We start from the raw sequence: 21,350 nt of genomic DNA, 5'->3' as shown, positions 1-21,350 counted from the left end.
ATAAATGCTTGTTGTTTAAGCCATCTAATCTATGGTATTTTGTTATAGCAGCCCCAACTATGACAGACATGTTTTGATTTTCTTCTCATTTCCCTTTGTGTGTACTCTATAGATATTTTACTTGTCATTACCATTGCAATTACATAAAACATCTTAAAGTTATAACAGTCTGTTTTAAATTGACAATAACAATTTCAATTGCATGTAAAAACTCTAATCTTTTATATCTCTGCCCTCTCCTATTTCATGTTTTTGATGACACAAATAATCTTTTTTTATATTGTGTAACCATTAACATAGATTTATAATTACTTTTTATGCTTTTGTTTTTTAAAATTCTATACCACATTTAAAAGTGATTTGTACACCTACATTACAATACTACAGGATTCTATATTTGTCTATATGTTTACCTTTACCAAAGAATTTTACATTTTTATACAGTTTTGTGTTGCTGTTTATCATCTTTGTGCTTCAACTTGAAGGATTCTGTTCAGCATTTCAGCTGGGGGCAGGAACAGTGGCATATTTCTCTCTGAGTGACTCCCTTGTTTTAGCTGGGTGTTTGGCAGGGGGCAATAGCCTCAGGTTTCATCATCCCTCTCTTGGCATGGAACTTCTGAATTACATATTTTAACTTTTTTTGTGTATATATATATAAAAGATATTGACATTTGTGTGTTATTTTTCTAATGTACCACTTTACTAAAATCTCTTATTGTTTTGTGGTAGTTTTTTCATTTATTCTTTTAGATATCTAATCATAACTCTGAATCATAACATAGTTTCCCCTACTTCTTTCAATTCTTATGCCTTTTACAGTCTTATTAATTGCTTTGACAACTGTCTCCAACCTAATATTAAATAGCAGTGGAAATAGTGAGCATCCTTATTTGTTCCTGCCTTTAGTAGCAAAGACACTAGTGTTTCCCAGTTAACTAAAATGCTAGTTTTTGGCCTGAAGTATATAAGTATTTTATCATGTTGCGATGTGTTCATCAACTCTTATTTTATTGAGTGCTTTTAGCATATTTTATTAAGGCTGCCGTAACGAATTACCACAAACTGCGTGGCTTAAAATAACCGGAATTTATTCTCTCACAGTTCTCTAGGCCAGAAGTCCAAAACCAAGGTGTCAGGAGGGTCATGCACCCTTTGAAGTCTCTAGGGAAGAATCCTTCTTTGTGTCCTCTTAGTTTCTCATGGTTCCCAGCAATCCTTGGCTTGTGGTTGCATCTCTCCATTCTCTGCCTCCATTGTCATGTGGCCTTCTTCCCTCTGTGTATCTCTGTCTCTGTATGTTTTCCTCTTCCTATAAAGATATCAGTCATTGGATTTAGGGCTCACTTTAATTCAGTATGATCTCCTCTTAACTAATTACAACTACAATGACCCTATTTCTAAATGACTTCACATTTTCAGGTTCCAAGTGGACACGAGTTTTGGGGGACACTCTTCAACTCACTACAATACTAAATATTTGTTGATTTTTGTCAAATAGCTTTTCTGCATCTATGGAGATAATCGTGTATGTTTTTTCTCCTTTCCTCTATCAGTATGATGGATTATATTAATGTTGTTAAAGAAAAACCAGAGCTGGACAGTAGCTAAAGCAAAGCAGATATCTTTCAGGAATATTGCAATAGAGGAGAAGAGGCCTCAGTATAGAACTGGGATCAATTGCAAATACAGCGTGGGCAAGTGGGAATTTATAGCCAAGGAGCAGGGGTGGGGGGTAGGCATGGTGTCAGTGGATAGACAATTACTAAGAGGAAACATCGGGGTAAGAAACGATTCTAGCTAAAGAGACCTCATGGGATTCTTGCTGAAAGCAGGCCAAGGTGATCAGAGATCGCCTGGAGGATGGTGGGGGATGAGGAACCCAATTAGATATGGAGGGTGATCAGATATGGAGGATGGAGGATTCTCCTAACCCAACTTAGCAGGATTCTTGCTAAAATTGGACAATACAAAGATGAAAACAGAAGTCTAAAAGTCAAGGCCCAGTTGAAAAAGAACTCAGGGGACTCTGAGTAGAGTTTGGTAGAGGAGAAAGTCTATGTCAATATCTTCCTTAATAAAGACTGATCTTTGCATTTCTGGAATTTCTTGGACATCTGTATTAGGTGAAATTGGCCTGTAGTTTTCATTTTTGGTGCAGATTGAAAAAGTTCATGGTGGTTATATTCACTTTATAAATGAATTGGAAAGTTTCCTTCTTTTTCTATGCTTTGAATAATTTAAGTAGCATCATGATTTTCTGATATTTAGCAGTTTGGCAGAATTTCCTTGTGAAAGTATTTGTGCTTGGTGCCCTTTTTTGGGGTGTGCCTATTCAACAATTTTATCTATTTTTCTAGAGTAATGGTCTGTTGAGACTTTCTGTCTCTACAAGGATTAATTTGGGGATGCTGTATTTACAAAATCCACTTCATCTAAGTTTTCAAATCATTTGCTGAATTGTGCTATAAGGTTTCTTATGATTTTTAAAAAGTTCTTCTGTTTTGATGGCTATTTCCTCCTGTCAAATCTAATTTTGTGTATTTGCACTTATTTTCTGTTTTCTTGAGTAGGTTGGCTAGAGGTTTGTCTATTTTGTTGACTTTTCAAATAGGTTTTTGTCAATTATTTCTACTTTTTTTAACTCATTATTTCCTGAGTTTGTCTTTATCACCCCATCTTTATGCATTCTTTTGGTTTACTTTGTTCATTTTCTAATATCTTGAGCTGGTTATTTGATTCATGTATTTTTCATTGTTACTAACGTCCTTTTAATTTTTGATTGAAGAAGTATGATTTACCACATTACCTTATTATGTCTTTTGCCCATATAAGCGACTTCCCCATGTTAGCTGAGGCTCTGTAGGTTTGTTGGGCTGGAAGGGAGAGACTCAGAGCCTCAGAGAAGGCTGCTTTTGGTGAACCGGTCCAGCTGCAAGGAGAGATTTACAAAGGGTTAATGCTCGTCGCTGGTGTAGTCCCCGCGCTTAACTGGTCATCCAGACACACTCCTTGCCGCGGAGAGTATTCTGCCTGAGACGGCGCCGGATCATAGCCCGCGCGCCCTCTCTCCCGGGTGACAGACACTTAACAGCTCTGCATTTGTCCTTCCGTCTTCTCTCCCCTTCTGGAGCTAATATGGTCTCTGTTTTTGTATCTCCTGCATTATACTTTGTGGCTTTCTCGCAGCTCTTTAAAGCAGCAGGGAGAGAGAGGAAGGGAGAGAGTGAAGACACGACAGAAAGTGGCGGCAGGGAAGTGACTCTAGACTGACAGGGGCGGAAAGATCCCAGGATCACCAATGGGAGCTTTCGGTCTAGAATGCAGTTTATTCTTTTTTCAGCAAAACGTCACACAGGCTTAGATTTAAGATTTTGGAAATAACGAAATTAAATGGAATGGATTTTGACTTAGTTCTAATTTTTGCAAAACCCAGCCAAAATGGCTGTATTCTATCTTGAATATATTCTCGAGGGGACAGTGTCTTCGAGGGGGTGTAGCTCAGTGGTAGAGCGCGTGCTTAGCATGCACGAGGCCCCGGGTTCAATCCCCGGCACCTCCATTTTTGTGCTGTGCTTTTCTTTTCCACTTACTCTCTTCCCTGCTCAGAAAGAACGTAAACGTATTTCACAACGATTTGCCTTTGGTGTTATTTCTGCCCCGTTTCTACAACTCGTGCTTGGCAACACCGAGAATGGCTGCGTAAGCAAAAGGAGGAAAAGACAGAAGGAGAAGACAAAGACTCGACTCACTCAGCAGCTCGAGATTCCGAAACAACGAGCACGTCACCAAACTGACGAGCTCTTTTGCCTTTGGTTCCATTTTGCAGTATTATTAACAAAGCAAGAAAGAAAAGATAAGGATGGAAAGATTTAACAAAAGAAAACGACAGGCTTTCAGAGAATTTTTCTTAGTTTCTTTTGTCTCCTGAGCCGTGTTTGCTGTAATCAGACTGCAGGTTGAACAAGGAGAAAAGTGGAGCCTTCCAAACTGGGAAATTGAGAAATTTATGTTCATCAATGAAGGTGGAGAAACCACACTGCTGCCGCGATAGTTCCATTGGGAAGTACATTCGGCTGAAGATCTCAAAATTCACAGATTAATTTCCAGTTTTGTTCTGTCTTTACTCTTACCCGAGAATTGGACTTAAATAGATGACTCAGATGATTTACAGAAGTAATTTTACCTAAGAGAGTTGCGCCCTCTACCGGAAAGAAATTTCCCAGACGCTTGTCAGTGTGGTCCTTGGACCAAAAGAGCTAGTGGCACCTGAGATGTTGTTAGAAATGCAGAATGTCAACTCCAACCCAGACCTACTGAACCAGACCAGCATTTCAACAGGATCCCCAAGTGATTCCTTTGCACATTAAAGATTGAGAACCACCGGTTTGAGTGCTGTAACGTGGATCAAGAGGGCATATATTATAAACATATAGCTGTATTTAAAAATTTTCCAATTTCCTATTCCAATGTAGAAAAAAATAATCAAAAAAATGTATTTCTATTCCTGAACCATTTTTGCATTCTAATCTGACATTGTTGCCCCTCCTTGACAATATATTTTTAAATATTTTTTGAATCAATATACACAATTGAATTTGATGTGACGTTTCTTTTACTTTTTAATAAAAATTTTGCAAGTTTTGCAATCAAGACCATGCTAACTTCCAGTATGATCTGGGAAGTTTGTATCTTTGTTTCCACTCGGGAACATTTTAACCAGGATAAGATCTTTCCCAAGTTAAGATGTCTTGGCTTTGGGATTTACTTCCTCAAAGAAAGATTCAGAACTAGTGCTCAGGAGCCAGACTTTCCTTAATGGGAGCAATAGGTCATTTTATGTTCTGTTGACATATTTTCTCTCTCCTTGTTTTCAAAGTATAGTTTCACAATGTCTTTTTGCCACTTATACCCACTGTGTCAGGAGAAAAGTATTCACATGCTCCAACTGAAGGAATTCATCAAGTTGCAAAAGGAAAATAGACAAAATATGAAAAAGAACAACATAAATTATCGCCATTATTTTTCTGTATTATATTAGGCCTCAGGCCCAATGGAAATTTTTTTCCCTTGCAACCATAGACTTCTCCAAGGAAATCTACCTCTGTAACTTACGGGAGAAGCGAAAAGCTTAGGATGAGAAAGCCACAGGATGGAAATTTCAAAAAATTATATGTCAAAAAAAACCCAAAACATGTGACAAACTGAGGTACTTCTTTGAGATCCAGCTGTGTATAACTTTGACCCAGGACAAGAAAGACTCATTTTAAAGTACATTGTAGAGGAATTCTGAAAAGTCAACTACGTTTTATTTTGGAGTTCTATCCTTCAACAAGCTCATCTTTTGTTTATCTTTCTTCAGGGAGAAATTAAAGATTAAGGAGCTCTGAGGGAAAGGGGATGTGGCCATGTGTGTGAGACCGGTGAGAATGTGTGAGAGGTGGCAGTTGGGCAGGACCATTGGCTGCACAGAAATGTGGAAACAGACACTATCCATTAGGCCATGCAGTCATTCTCACTCAAAAGGCAGTACTTTATTTTTGCAAAGACATATTTAATAGGAGAAAAATGATTGCTTCATCTTTTACTGCCGACTTTGGGAACAGTTTCTTCATATTCAATTGAGGTGGGAGGTTAGAGCAATATAACTAAAACTTCCTGTCCATATCAACAAATTGAGATGCTGTAAACACCAAAGAAAATCATGAATGTGAATTCAAATTCCAGAGCATAACATAAAAGCTCCTCATGTGAAAACTTCACCCCTTTTCATCTGTCAACTTTGTGTGTGTGTGTGTGTTAGTTAACACCTCTATCGCGTCATATAATTATAATTTCTTCTAGTGGTGGGAACTATTAAGATCTAGTCTCTTAGAAGTTTAATGTTTATAATACAATTTTGTTATCTGTAATCTTTCTACTGCATACTAGATTTCCATGACTTATTTATCTACTAGTTGCAAGTATGTACCCTTAAACAACATCTCTCCCATTCCCCCACCCTTCAGGCTTTGGTACCCACCATTCCACTCTCTATTTTTTCCAGTTCAGTTTTTTTTTTTTTTTGGATTCCACACATAAGGGATATCATATGGTATTTGTCTTTCTCTGTCTGACTTATCTCACTTAGCATAATGTCTTCAAGGCCCATCCATGTTGTAGCAAATGACAAGATTTCCTTTTTTCTCACCGTTGAATACTATTCCATTATATGTATATACTGCATCTTCTTTATCCCTTCATCCTGGTCTGTCAACTTTTTAAAAATGGCACCCAACCAGTTACAAATTTCTTTCTGGTCTTAGAGGCATTAGAAATGCACTTCATATGTCTGCAGATTTCCTGAATAGAGTAATTGGGTATGAATGGGTTCTATCACCCAAGATAAATGGTTCTGTCATCAGAAGAATCTTATATATGGAACTCATCCTACTATTTCCCCATGAGTAGATATTTCAAGCATACTGTGGACAGAGAGTCTGAATGCTATCACAGAAAATTAATAAACAATTTTGGTGTTCAGTGTATGTTAGGGCAAACAGAAACAAAACACAACCTCTGTATGAGGAGCTTCTGGTAATCTAACCGGGAACTAGGTTTCTCCAGGCGAAATTTAGAGGATAATTATTTGATAACTCAGGAAACTTTCGTAATTGTGCTCTCACACCATCAAACAGCCTAGACAATTTCCCACTCATCCTCTCAGCACTTTCACACACACACACACACACACACACACGCACACGCACACACACACACACCAGACCTTGCAGACTTTTGTGGGGGCCACTTCTCTAGAGCTCAGTTTCACTGAAACCTGCCACTTCTGTTTCCTCCTATCTATTCTACCAGCCCTATGAGCCAACTGAAAGAGAAACGCTGCCAAAGCGATAAGGTTCTCTCAACTTCAAAAGAGACTCAATGATATACTTACTGATATAGGCAAAGACATAGATGAATGAGGAAGAGATAACAACTACTAGGAGTCTAGTATCAGGAAATGAGTTTTTCAGGGTCTCATATGGAAGTTTCAAGGTCATAGTGCTAACCAGTGTGAATCCTAGGGCTCAAGATCAGTCTAGAAAGAAGTTCATTTTTTTGCTTTACACAACTATCTGTAAGTGAGTTCCTGATCTCTAAATCTCAAAGGACACTTTCAGTTCTCATTCTATGCACTCTCTATATACTTGTGCCTTCTGATCACTCCCATCTCCAAGTATTCAGATCAGACTACTGGGCTGAGTTCACTGTGCTACATTGACAGGTGGGATCCTATAGATAAATATGTTAGATTCAACATGTCTAAAACAAAACCCCTCTCTTTCTCCTAATCTCTCTTACAATCTCCCACAGAACAATGAAAACAATGGCAAATCTCTCTTTTTGGCTTTTCCTCCAGTTGAATGACTGGGCTATTTTTTATGCTCCTGTCAGTGACGCCTAAAACAGTTGAGATAAATGCAGCCAAGGGTTAACATAAGTTAGCATAAGGGGAGCCCTGTTGAAACTGTGCCAGACCCTGATTCACCAAACCTCCCCTTAGCTCCAGTAATGCTTTAGTTTGCAGTAGCCTAGATAAGCAAGCACTTGCTCCCGGAGACATAACGCATGCTCTACTATTTTCCTAGCCCTGGCTTAGTCATTAACTTCCCTGTTGTGATACGGCAGTAACTTTGTTCTTTAAGTTTTCACAGGAAGGTAACGACCTTCGGGAAAGAGCCCTATGCCGATATCCAACACCAGTGACAGAAAAAAAGAGATGAGCTAACGTCTCAAGGTCTACTACACCAGATGGTCAACATTTCAAGACTCCCTTTTTCAGCCCATTTGCCCTATACAAATGTTTCAAGATTTTGTAGCTGTAAGACGGGTTTTTTTTGTTCGGATATTAGTCCAGTCATCTTCCACTTGCTAGCAAGCTGCAGCTAAAAAACCCTTCTCCCTCACCACCCTGCCTCTCGAATGTTTGCCTTTTCCTGCGGCGAGTGGACATACGCTTTGGCGGTAACACTCTCACTTTCCTTATTGCTCTACAAATCCAACAGGTCTCTTCAACCTATGTCTAGCTACCTATTAACTTGATTTCAAAATTCCGCACTTCTTTCCATCTCTGAATCCGCTGTTTAGTTTATGCCTTGAGCATTATTCTCCTGGACTATTTCACAAACCTTCTTAGTTGCCTTCAGGCTTTAATAAAAATGAATAGATCCTTGATAATGAATTGGGAACAAATTGCCTTTGGTTTTTATTCTCACTTCGGGTTTTCCCATCAAAATCTTGCCCCTAACATTCCTGTGGCACAAACAGCAAATAGTGTTTTATCCAGGGAAAAGCTGATCAATTTTCTGACGCATGTTTTCAATATTTTGTGTTTCATTTTAAGCTTTGTTTGTTGAAAGAATCAGTATCACCCACAGCACCCTGGGGTCTTCTATCTTAAAGCTGTTGCAAATCCTGTTCCTACACCCAACTCTGCTGAAACAACAAACAGGAATTGGGAGGAGAGGGGCCCACAGAATATAGGAAGATATTTCCTGAAAAACCGCCACAGTGAAGCCGATGGGAAGGGGGTGTAGTTCAGTGGGAGAGCGCATGCTTTGCGTGCATGAGGCCTCAGGTTCGACTCCTGGCACCTCCAAGATACAGATTCTGTTGGTTTCTTTCCATAGCCTGCTTATGAGAGAAGTAAACACGTGATCCAAGATGTTCATTTTAATGCTACACTATTTAAACTTCATGAGGCTCAAAACCGCTCAAGGCAGCTTGCAGAGTAGAAGTTTACATAGTCTATTAGTTTCTGATGGTAGTTGGAACAAATTACTACAGACTCGGTGGCTTAAAACGACAGAAATTTATTCTTTCACCCTTCTGGAGGCCAGAAGTCGGAAATGAGTATATCACTGGACCAAAATCAGGGTGTTGGCAGAGCAATGCTCTTTCCAGAGGCTCTCTGGAAGAATCTGTCCTGCCTCTTCCAGCTTCTGATGGCTGCCAGCATTCCTTGGCTTGTGGCAGCATCACTCCAATCTCTGTCTCCATGGTCATATTGCCCTCTCTGTCTGTGTGAAATCGCCCTCTGCCTTTCTTTTATAAGGACACGTGATTACATTGAGCCTACCCAGATAATCCAAGGTAATCTCCCCTTTCAAGATCCTTAGTGTAATCATGCCTGCAAAGACACTTTTGCCATATAAAGTAACATTTACAGGTTCCAGGGATTGGGACCTGATATCTTTGGGAGCCATTATTCAGCCTACTTCATATAGGATTCCCTAAACTCAAAACAATAAGTGTGCCACCATATTAACAAACTTGTCATCTTGGCTTCTATTTTCCACTATTATTGAGAGATGGAAAAACAGGAAAAGAAGAAGAAAATAAGAGGCCTGAGGAAAAATTGCTTTAGTTTCCTTCATTTTCTGTGAGGTTTTTAGGACAAGGAGCCAAAAGTCTTCCCTCTGATTTCTCTACTTATCTTTTCTCTCCATCGCCAAAAGTTTGGTTCAACAATAAGCTAGAGAATACTAGGTGAATGAGTGGGTGGATGCTACCATAAAACGACAGCTGTCAAAAAGCTAGAGTCCTGCCAAACATGGGGAAAAAAAAGAATCTGCTTTAAATGACTCAGACACCCTATATGTGCCGAATTGCTATTCCTTAATATCCAATTTCCTTTTATTTTGTCACTCATCTCATTTTTCCTTCTTTTAAAATCTATAAAGAAAGTTAACATCAAATATGCTACTAAAGAAGTAGCAAAAAAATTTTTTGGGTGTGTGTGTCAAAACAGAAATTATAGCTGCCAAAACAAGAAGACAAATAGTTCACAGATGTCGAGGACATTTTTACTGTAGTGAATGAACAGCCGTTTTCTCTAATGTTTCCTGTCCATACAATCACTTCTGCTTTGTATTTTCCAGGTACTCCTCAAAATTTATAGATTACTGACTGCCCCATTAAAGGGCTGTTATGGTTTCAAATCTATCACTGTCTGTGCCCATCTTTACCGCTGAATAATAGAGAGGGAAGGGAGTCTGTCTCCCAACCTCACTCTTTCTTTCTGTACCAGAGCAGCCCCTCTTCACCTCCCAGCTCTGAGAAAGAGATTCAATCTCGTTCAAATGTCCTTCATTGATTAACTCGAAAGCAAGGAGTGTGAAAGGGAAATAGAGTGAAACACCTGCTAAACTCTAATATCAATTGGGAAATTGGCATCTTTGTCTCTGCTTAGCAACATTTTAAATAGGGTGGGAACCACTTGAGATGTACATACCGTCCAAATCTTGACATCATTTCAGAACACCATGTTGCCTCTCCCTCAATAACCAAGAACGATAGAATATATATGTATATATTTTCTGACAAACGTTATTGTTTTCCTAAACTATTTGAGAACAATTTACAGACATTATCTCTTTTTATCTGCAATTTTTTTATTATACACTTCCATCATAATCTTTTTTTTTTTTTTTTTTGCTGAGGAGGATTCGCCCTGAGCTAACATCTATTGCCAGTCTTCCTCTATTTTGTATGTGAGCTACCGCCACAGCATGGCACTGAGACAGTAGTGTAGGTCCGCGCCGGGGAACCAAACATGGGCCACCGAAGCAGAGCATGCTGAACTTGACCACTAGGCCACTGGGGCTGGCGCTCATAATCTTTTTGTTATACACTTTAGTATACGTTTCTTAAGAGCAAGAACATTTCCTTACCACAGCACAATGATCAAATTCCTGAAATTTAACACTGATAAAATAGTATTATCTAATATACAGACCATATTAACTCTAACTAATTTTACCAATAAAATTGTTGATAGAAATTTCTCTCCCAAACGAGTGTCCATTCCAGGATCACTTATGAATTTAGTTACTCTTTAGTCTCCCTTAATTTGGAACCTTTTCTCAATCCTCTTGTCTTTCTTGAGATTGATATGTTTTTGAAGAGCACATGCTAATGATTTTGTAGGATATTCTTCAATTTATGTTACGATTAGACTAGATTTAGGTTATGAATATTTGGGAGGAATATCACACAAATGATGTTATTTCCCTCTGTCACACCAGGAGGCATGTGATGTCAGTTTTTCACATTATTAGTGATAATAACTTTGATCACTTGGTTAAGGTTGTGTCTACCAGGTTTCTTTCCCTATAAAATTATCATTTTCCCCTTTGTAATTAATAAGTAATCTGTAGGGAAATACTCTGAGACTATATAAATATCCTGATCCTCATCAAAATTTTACTCATGTTTTTTGCATTGATTTATGAATTTTGCCTGAGTCTATCATTATTCTGATGGTGATCAAATGGTGATTTTTCTAACTTTACTATTACTTCTACATTTATTAGTTGGCATACCACTGTAAGGAAAACTTTCTCTTCTTTCATGTTTATTCATTTAAGTATCCAAGGATTATAATCATTTGTTGTCATTACTCATGCTCAAATTTTTCCAGATTTGACCAGTGAGAGGCCCTTCAAGCTGGCTTTTGGATCCTTTTGAATTGTCCCCATCATTTTTGAGGACCTATATTCTAGCACACAAAAATATCTTAAGTTCTTCTGGTACTTTTCCTGGTCCTGGAGTCAGTGACTTCTACAAGTAGTTCTGGTTCCCTTTAGTGGGGAATGGTATTTAAAACTCTAGATATGGGGCTGGCATTGCTTATCACTACTAAGGTATTGTTTCTTCTAGCCCCTGTTAGTAGACAGATCTGGGGGAAAAATGACAATTTTATATATGTATATAATTTTATATATATGTATATAATTATATATATATGTATACACACACATATATAATTTCATCCTGATGCCTCTAATTCCTATCCAGAGCTACCAGAGTTATTCCTTACTTACCTCCTTCTCTTACAGCAAGAGCTGTGATTTCCAACATCAATATATATATTTGTTTTCCTGGTCACACAAAAGTAAATTCAGACACATACAAATAAATAAAATTCACACAAAGTATCAGAATTGCTATACCCTTAATACTACAAAATATAACCCTGCTACATAGAGATTAAGATTTGTTTGCTTTTTTTTTTTTGTCTTTACAATTAGGACAAAATACTGCATAAAACGTTTACTTGGATCTGTTCTTTCTTTTTCTCTTCAATGTGGTTATGTTATCCTTTTGAAATGCAGTTAGATTTGCTTCTATTTGTATTCAATTTTAGAACATTTTCACACACACTTGAGTCAGTCTTATCTTTTTGACTACATAAAACATTAATGTATCCAAAGGTCAGAAGAATACAGAAAGTAATATTGAGAAAAATTGCCGGAGAATGTTGTATCCCGGACTCACCCAAGAACGGAAGTGCGCTCCAGGCAATCTAATCTGATGGGAAGCAGACTTTGAGGCGCGTTGATCATGAGCTGCCCGTGAATCAGGAACAGTGCCTTTCTTTCTACCATTAAGGCGCCTTTCTCCTGGAGTAGCCATGCCTAAGAGAGGGTGTAGTGTAGGGAGTTTAAAAACAGCAGAATTGAACTTAAGGTGGCTTTGTTTCAATGACTTAGCCCTCAAAGACAGACAATGGCAGCCATCTAAGGGTCATAAGGGTCTTCCGAGTTATGAGCCCCAGTAAGGGGGTATAGCTCAGTGGTAGAGCGCGTGATGTACGAGGTCCCGGGTTCAATCCCCAGTACCTCCACTTCTTCGTTCTTCCTTGTTCTCCTCTTCATTCTCACAGCCAAGATCTCTCGGTACCTGAAGCATTGTTGTCAAACTGAGTTCTGGCTGCGACGGTTCTTTAACCTCTTTGGGACACAGGCAGGCAATTGTGCTCACTCACTAAAGTTATTTGTTGTTAGCTCTATTATTCACCCAAGCACTCTCAGAAATCCCTGGCACATGAACCACCGTCAATAGGCTATGGAAGCCAGTTGCAGTTTTCTCAACCACCCAGTCAGTTTCCAGTTGTACGGAATCTGAAAGTATAAGAAAATGTGGGTCTGTGTGGCATCATACATCATAATGGAAAAGCCATCTGATTCCGGATCAGAAAGTTAAGAACTCAGGCTCTTTTGTGGTTCTTTTATTCTAGCTCCTTCCTAACCCAGGTTGCGGAAGGCTTAGAAGCTTTCACTAAAATATTTCACTAGATTTCCCTGCCAGTTGTTGACAACTTGACATGCTGGTGTTCACTTTTTCACTCAGAGACCATCAAACTCTGGAGCTTACATAAAAGCCATTTAACTACAAACATATGACAAATGAGGAAAAGATAGCAGTCACCTCAGCTGAAATCTGATGGCGGGAAATAATACTTCTCTGGGTGTTCTAAGGAAATTTCTGGTCTGAAATGGCAAACATGCTGAACTCTTGGGTCCAAGATCAGTCTAGGGGAAAGCTCATTTCTTTGCTTTCCCCAAATAAAGAATGAACTTTGATTCTCCCAATCCCAATAAATCCTTTTCAATCTCTATTTACTCTCCAGGGACATCCTCCTTCCAAACTACTGAAGGATCCACATCTGCAGATCAGAGCTCTTTGCAGAGTTTCAGATTCTGATATGACAAACCTTAAGCAGAAATCCACAGGAGGATACACTGCAAGCATCTTAATACTGTCTTGCTTAAAAAAAATCTACCTTTGTTTTCAGTCACCGAAGGAAAAAACAATCAAGCTACTAAACATCCAGAAAGCAGAAAAGCAGCCCCTTTCTCCATCTACAGAAGCCAAGATACCTGGATGTCTTCCATAACGCAGCCTCCCCTTTTTGGCTCTCCAGAAGCTATGACTGTCCACCAGGCGGTCACAAACCATCCATAAAGCCAAAACTGAGGTCATCCACTTGACTTGTGAGGGACTCACCTACGTTGCTTCTGCGCCTGTACCAAGACTGAGGAGATGGTGGCTGCTTATGTAGTTATCACCGATGGTTCGGCGACCCTGGCTTTCCGCGGCCACAGACCCGCTCTTTTGAGCCAAGAGAAGGGTGTGAGGAGTAAAGGAGCTCGTTGCAAATGCCTGGAAGAATTTCCTCAGGAGAAAGTTGGGTTTCAATAGACTTCTTTCTAAGAGTTAGAAATATGTGGAGCCAACAAACGGGAACTTTCTCATCGTTTGCATTTCAGGCTAAACTTTACCCCCAAAAAAGACTTTCCATGGTCTCGGTTGTGCTCAATTTCAAAGCAGAGCGCAGATCCCGCTTTTCCTCTCGGCGCTGCTCCCACCACGTCCATGCGCGGAAATCGGGACAGTCCTGCAGCTTCCTGCGAAGCTACCAATACCAGCCGTTCCTGAACTTCAAACGAAAACTCAACCTCACGTGCGTCCCCCAGAACGCTCAGCCTGTTTATCCAGCGACGGAAAGAGCAGCGAGGCGCTCACGAAGCCACGACAGTCTCGGACAAAATGAGCCGGATCGTCTTCTGCGACAAGCTGGAGAGAGAAGGAATTCATCCCTTCCCTCCTAGCTGGAGGAAGCGACAGAGAGATGTGGAGCTTAGGCTCACCCGACCCACCTCGCCTCAAATCCTGATCATCTTGAGGATGCTTTTCCTTTGTCCTCTTCCTCTCTCTCCATTTTCGCCCTTTCTTCCTCCACTTCGCCCCACCCCGCCTCTTCTCTCTCCCCGTCAGCTGGCGCTCCTCTCTCCCCTCCTGCGTGCTCCCAAATGATGTTTTCATAGTAGCTCAGCGCACTCCTACTCCCATTTACGCCCGTTTTAATCTCTGTATTGAGATTCACGTGTAGCTGACATTTTAATTTCCACATCGCTTTCTAATTTCTTTCCCGTCTCATGTTCTCGGCTCAGCCTTTCTCCAGCATTGGCTGAGGCTTGGTCTGGTGGGGGCGAGACGCACGGCTGGGCTTAACGGTGAGTAGATGCATGTTGTTTCCTGCGCGGGGAAGAAAGAATCTGTAGAAGAATCTAAACTATTTTTGGAGGGAATCATCCAAAAACTTACATCCTATTTTCAGATATAGATTTCAGTGGAGCCGATGTCTTTTTGTCTGAATGAATGGGTGATGTTGAACAAAATAAGACTAGACATTGAAGAATACACTACCCCTCGCCTTCCACCTATGAAAACTTTAATGAAAGAATGGCTAAAAAAAAAAAGCATACTGACGGTCAGCCGAAATAGCTCAGTTGGGAGAGCGTTAGACTGAAGATCTAAAGGTCCCTGGTTCAATCCCGGGTTTCGGCAGATTTTTGTCTCGCTTGGAAGTAATTGTCATCTGTTTATACAACAGTTGCACCCCAATCCCGAAAGTGTATATATAACTACAACTTTTACTGCTTTTGGCAAATCCGATCAAGGAGTGTACACATATATATAAATAGATTTATTTATTACCCTCTCTTCTGGTTGCATATTCCACTGTCTTCCACAGTGTTAACTGACATAGGGCATATTTTTTAAAGTTTTATAAGCTATGAAATTATTTTCCTAGCGGATAAGAAATTCCAATATGCTAAATGCTGTTGCACTTACGATTCATTTCTGCTTTGATGTTATGTGTGTGTGATATTTTTAATCATAAGAATTGTGGGGGGAAAACTGTAGAAAAAGAGCTACTACACTGTGTAAGTGTATATATGTGGGTGTGGTATATGCAAGGAAAACTTTCTGAAAAGAAAATCTGGGTTTGTATCTTGACTTTATTCCATTATTGAACTGCTGGAACAAGGAGCATTGTTGAACATCACTGAACTTTTAGACAATTACAAGAACATCCTGAGTTTTCTTGTTGACAAGACATTACTTCAGGTTTGCATGCCTTTCTAGAATTTGCACATCTTGAGTTCTTTCTGTTTCAGTGTACAGGAAAGAATGAAAATAAGCATTTCTATAAGAATTATTCTGTTGAACAGTCACAAGGTGACCTAAAATACTGAAAAATGAAAGTAAATGGATAGTAAAGTCATCAAAACTCAGGTACAAATACCCCATTTTTCTCCTTTAACTTCAACTTCTTTCTTGAAATTCTTTTTTAGGGATAATAGCTCATTCTTGTGTCATTTTGAACTGTTTTCTTCTGTTCAAATTACTGTTTCAGTTTTACAGTGTCTGTTTTCCACTGACAACTCCTGGACACTGTATCAGGAGGAAATAATCTGATACTTCAACATTAGAATTGCATCAAGTTACCAATAGAAAATTGGTACAAAATGAGAAGCAACATCAAGGTAGGGACATTGACTGTACAGGAACTTGGAATTAGACACTTTATCCATTAGCCACCTAGTCTTTCTCAACTCAGGAGCTTGTATTTTATTTCATTATGGAATATTTGATTGGACAAACAGCATTGTTGAGTGTTTTATTGCCTAATACAGCAATGATTCCTTTACAGGCTAATGTGGTGGGAGGTCTAGGGTAATTTCCAAACATAATTAGTCTCCCATTCAATATCTAAAAAATGAGGCCAATGATGTCTATGTAAAAAGGGATACTGGAAAGACCGAAGGAGATCATGCATATGAATGCATTCTGTCAAGTCCGTGCATGCAAAGAAACTGGCAGACTGTGCTTCATATACTCTGGTTCTGGGATTCTTCCAGAATAGCACCTAAACAGATAACGTCTTCTGTAGCCAGAGCTGTCCAATAGCAATAAGCCATAAATGAGTCACCTTTGTAATCTTACATTTTCTACTAGTCACATTAAAAAATAAAAATAAAGTGGTATTAATTTAAAAAATATATTTAAATAACTTGGTATATCCAAAACATCATTTCAACAAGTGATCAATATTAAAGTTACTAGTGATATATTTTACCTTTTAGATACCATAATAAGTCTTTGAGATCTGATATATATTCTACACTTAGAGCACATCTCAATTTTTCAAGTGTTCAATACTCAGTGCGGCTAGTGGCTACCATTTTGGACAGTGCAGGGTTAAACACATACTTTATATGTTTTCAGATTTTCTGAATTGAGTGTATACAGCATATGTGCGTTCTTCTCTAAATTTAGGTGTTTAATTCTTCAGAAGAATTCTGTATTAAACGAATCTATAATCTGAAGATAGCTATAGATATTTAATTTTTACAAAATTCCCACTTTGTTCATGGGGCAAACAGAAAAAAAAAGCATACCTTCTTATTATGAATTCCTGACAATCCAATAGACATCCAGTTTTCTCCTGGTGCAACACGACATTATGATCAAGCAGTGTTTCTGCACACTTTCCTAAAATTGGGCAGTATCATAAACCTAATATTTTACAGCATCAAACAGTCAAGAGAATCGTCAGTATTTACGTACACATTCAAGCAGAGAAACACACACACACCAGTTTTGTGCATTACCCTTCTATAGTCCCTTCTTCAGTGAAACCTCTCACTGATTGTTTCCTATTTTATTCTAAAAATTTCATGAGCCAACTGAAAGAACAAGTCTGCCAGACAAATCACATTTTCCTAATTTCAAAAGGGATTCAATGTTATTTTACGAATATTGGCAAAAGCTCATATATGGGCAAACTGGAATAAGAAAGAGTAAACCACTAGAAATCTGGTGCCAGGATATTGGTTTGCCTGCAGTCTTCTTATGTAGTTCAAAGAACACAGTCTTAACCATGATAAATCCCAGGGTTCAAGAAATGTCTAGGAGCAAACTTATTTTCCTATGAATTTCTTTAATGAGCACACTTTTCAGTCTTTATCCACCCACACACATACTTATGTCTACTGATTACTCACAAATCCAAGGCTGGAGACGAAGGTAATTGTCTGAGTTCACTGTGTATATATCCTTACAAGTGTGCTCCACATATATCCTGAATTTAACACGAGCTCATCTCCATCTTCCAATCTTCCTCCCGTTTCCAAAAAAATTTTAAAAACCTCCCCTTTTTCTGCACTTCCTTCTGTTTGGTAAAGGCATGGCTTCTTTTTTTTCCTCTCTGAGTAAATGAATGAATGAAGGAACCAATGAACGAAGAAACAAACAAATAAATAAAAATTTTCTTTATTCCTTAAATCTTGTGGTTATTTATCTTTGGTCTCGCTCTTATAATTCAACACTTCTCTCCGTCCCTGAAGCTGTTGTTTCATTCGTGCTTTAAGAAAAAGAGATTTTGGACTATTGGCGGGGTCTCCTAAGCTACCTCGGTGCCTATATTAGAAAAAATCCTTACAATGCAATGCTGAATGCATCGCTCTAGGGTTTTCTTCTAGTCGTGGCTTTTCTCCATCAAATCTGGTCCTTAATATTCCGATGGAGCAAACAATAAATATCATGAAGTGTTTTAGGCAGGAAAAAGCTGAAATTCAATAGCCTTGTCTCTCAAGTTAAGACATCTGAAGGAAATCAGAAGAGCTGAAAACTGAGACTTGATTGATCCCTTACCCAGCATAATAGAAGGAGATCCTAAACACATTTTAAAGCCAGGATGGAAACTTCTGGTGGTTAATATATGACACATGTTTCCAATCTTTTATCTTCCATTTCAAGTCCTATACTTTACAGAATCTACATCCCTCTTTGGTTCCTGAGGGTCTCCTGCCCAAAGCAGCTGCTGATGCCCCTTAACACGGAAGACTACTACCACGACGTTCCGAGATCAAGAGCCTCAGAAAGTAAAATTTATTTCCAGATAAGCATTAGGAGGGAGGTTGTCACAGGGGGGGTGTAGCTCAGTGGTAGAGCGCATGCTTTGCATGTATGAGGCCCCGGGTTCGATCCCCGGCACCTCCAGGTACTATGTCTTTTTTTTAACTCTGACCGAACACTCTTCAAACTTGTTCCTCAAGGAATACAGATTTAGCTCTACCAACCTTTTTCTGTTCTATTACTGTACATATAGAAAGTAAGGATATAACTTAGTGGATTACTTTGAATTATCTCTCATCTCTTGCTGTAAGCCTCGACCTCACCAAAGACAACTGCAACAGCCGAAGGAAGACAAAAAGGGATTTCCAATAAGATCGAACAAAAACGTGCTCATTAACAAGTGGTTCACATTGGCTCCCATTTTGTACTATTATTAAAGAGACGGAAAGAGGAGGACGATGGAGCAGTAGCAGCAGCAGCACCCTATGTACATTTTCCTTTAGTTCTTTTTATTTTCTGAGCCAAAGTGAAAGCATCCACTGATTTCTCTATCAGTATCCCACAACGACGTGCGCAGATACCGCCGCCAAAAGTTCGGTCCAATAATGGGATATGGAGCCCTTTTTAGGTGAGCGAGTGGCAGGATGCTGGACAGCAGAAGGAAGACTGTCAGGGAATTAGAGGCCTTCCAAACACAAAACGAATAAATATGGATCAACACACTCCCAATTGGTATTCCATAATATCTACTTCCCTATATTTTCTCACTCATCCCGTTTTCCCTGTTGTTTTAAATATTTACATAAAACATTGCCTGGAAACCTCAGTTAACATCAAATGAAGGTCATCATATGAAGAAGTAGGAAAAGATCTTTTTCTGTCACAACGGAAAAGTGATGCAAAGTAAAAGGTGAAGAGAACACAGGTGTGTTGGACTCTTCTACTGGTAAAGGATAGCCGCTTCCTCTGTGCTTTGTAGGTCAATCGATGACATCTGTTTTGTATGACCAGGGAACTCCCAGGAATTTTGATCCACTGATGGCGTCTGTTTAGGCTGCTAGGGCTGTCATAACAGAATACCACAGACTGAGTGGCTTAAACAACAGAAATTTATTTTCTCACAGTTCTGGAAGCTAGAAGTCCAAGATCAAGACACCAGCAGTGTTGGTTTCTGGTAAGACCTCTCTTCCTGGCTTCCAGACAACCACCTTCTCCCTGCTTGCTGTATTCTCACATGACTCTTCCTTTGTGTGCACACTCCTGGTGTCTCTTCCACTTCTTATAAGGAGGGCCCCACCCTTATGACCTCATTTAACCTTAATTACCTCCTTAAAGGCCCTATCTTCAAATAGTCACATTGGGGGTTAGAGCATCCACATATGGATTTTGGGGGTTGGGGTGGGGAAACACACATAATTAGTCCATAAGAGCACCTTTTAAGGAATTCCAGTGCTTCATGGTTTCAAAACTGCTGCTATCTGTGTACTTATTTCCTGTTAAATCAAAGCGTCTTTCGTAGGTAATGAAATTTGTTTCCAACTCACTACTCTAACACTCTTTATCCGGTGGAGATGTCCTTATTTCCTGATTCTCTTCTCCAACCAAATATCTATAGCAAGCACTCAGGAGAGAGACTGGCTTCAGAAATCTGCTTGGCTGCTGATTGATCGTGTGCCCTGGGGCCAATTATTTGTTTTAGAATGCATTTTTTTTTGAGGGAGGTAATGTGGTCATCCCATGTATTTTTTATTATCTACTTGCTTTCTCTAGGCACTTAAGGAAACAGTGAGTGGCACTGAACAGGAGACCATGGTAGGGAGGGGAGAATAAGAGTGCTGTGAGCAGACTTCCAAATTCAAGGTCCAACCCCAGATCAATATTTTACACAACTTTGGAGGTCACACAGAAGAGCCCCTGATTTTTCTGTGGACGAACACAAAATGGGCGTCAGGAGACTTATTATACCAAAATACCTGTGGTCCTATCAAGCTATTTGGGTCTTTCAATTAGAAATCCACACTTGGAAGTCTCCAACCCTATGACAAAGGCTGTACCATTCTCTCCACCTTCATAGTCTGGACGCTTTGACCTCAGCTGCCTCTCCAGCACTACCAATTTGGCCAATTCTCTGGTCTAGGATCAAGTTGTTAAAACCTATAATATGCATAAATTGTAATTAAAATGTCTTCTCAGGTTAAGTCAGGCTCGTGCTGCTGCCAGAGACTTCTTTGTTGCCAGCAGACGGACTCTCCCTCTCCTTGGAAGAAATCCCGCGTCTCCCCTATTTCTCCTGCTCTCACATTTGTACCCTTCTCTCCAAGCCTAAGCCACTGCTTTATTTCCGCTTAACAATTACGAGCGCCTTCTACTGTATGGTAATCTTGGCTTTTCCCGCTTTTTATGCTCCAAGAATCGGATGTGGGCAATATAGGAGCCCACTGCAAAAGTGCTCATGAGATTCTCCGGAAAAAACCCAGAATTTCTGAGGCTTGCTTATATTGGAGAAAGTCTAAGATATTACAGCTCATATAAAGTCTCAAGCTCTTGGCTCTTAAGATTGAAGTCCTGACACCCTACACACTAAACTGTTTAGAGACAAGGTTAACTGCATTTCTGAAAACCATTTCAAGTTACAATTTTCAGTTACTGCCTTACCTTTGCTATTTTTCATGTCGTCTATTCCAAGCTCAACTGGCTAAAAAACACTCGCTCCTGCCTATACCTGAGGTGCTGACGCCCAAAGACGCAGGTGGATCTTGTTTCCACCTTGAACGCTTTTCCTACCGCACCCACGTGGGGATCGGAACAACGTGGCTGCC

At 39.5% G+C, this 21,350-nt stretch overlaps 4 non-coding genes across 4 annotated transcripts; all 4 read left to right on the top strand.

The window, feature by feature from the left end:
* The first annotated feature begins 3,490 nt into the window (after positions 1 to 3,490).
* On the top strand, positions 3,491 to 3,562 carry TRNAA-AGC (transfer RNA alanine (anticodon AGC)). The gene has a single exon. It is a non-coding gene; the product is annotated as a tRNA-Ala (tRNA).
* A 5,004-nt stretch (positions 3,563 to 8,566) lies between these two features.
* On the top strand, positions 8,567 to 8,638 carry TRNAA-UGC (transfer RNA alanine (anticodon UGC)). Its single transcript has one exon. It is a non-coding gene; the product is annotated as a tRNA-Ala (tRNA).
* A 6,463-nt stretch (positions 8,639 to 15,101) lies between these two features.
* On the top strand, positions 15,102 to 15,174 carry TRNAF-GAA (transfer RNA phenylalanine (anticodon GAA)). The gene has a single exon. It is a non-coding gene; the product is annotated as a tRNA-Phe (tRNA).
* A 3,429-nt stretch (positions 15,175 to 18,603) lies between these two features.
* TRNAA-UGC (transfer RNA alanine (anticodon UGC)) lies at positions 18,604 to 18,675 on the top strand. Its single transcript has one exon. It is a non-coding gene; the product is annotated as a tRNA-Ala (tRNA).
* The last annotated feature ends 2,675 nt before the right edge of the window (positions 18,676 to 21,350 follow it).

The sequence above is a fragment of the Ceratotherium simum genome, chromosome 13, assembly GCF_057802395.1.
Source record: "Ceratotherium simum simum isolate JZ-2026a chromosome 13, ASM5780239v1, whole genome shotgun sequence".
In the NCBI taxonomy this organism is placed as follows: domain Eukaryota; kingdom Metazoa; phylum Chordata; class Mammalia; order Perissodactyla; family Rhinocerotidae; genus Ceratotherium; species Ceratotherium simum.
This window is presented reverse-complemented; position numbering and strand designations above follow the sequence as displayed.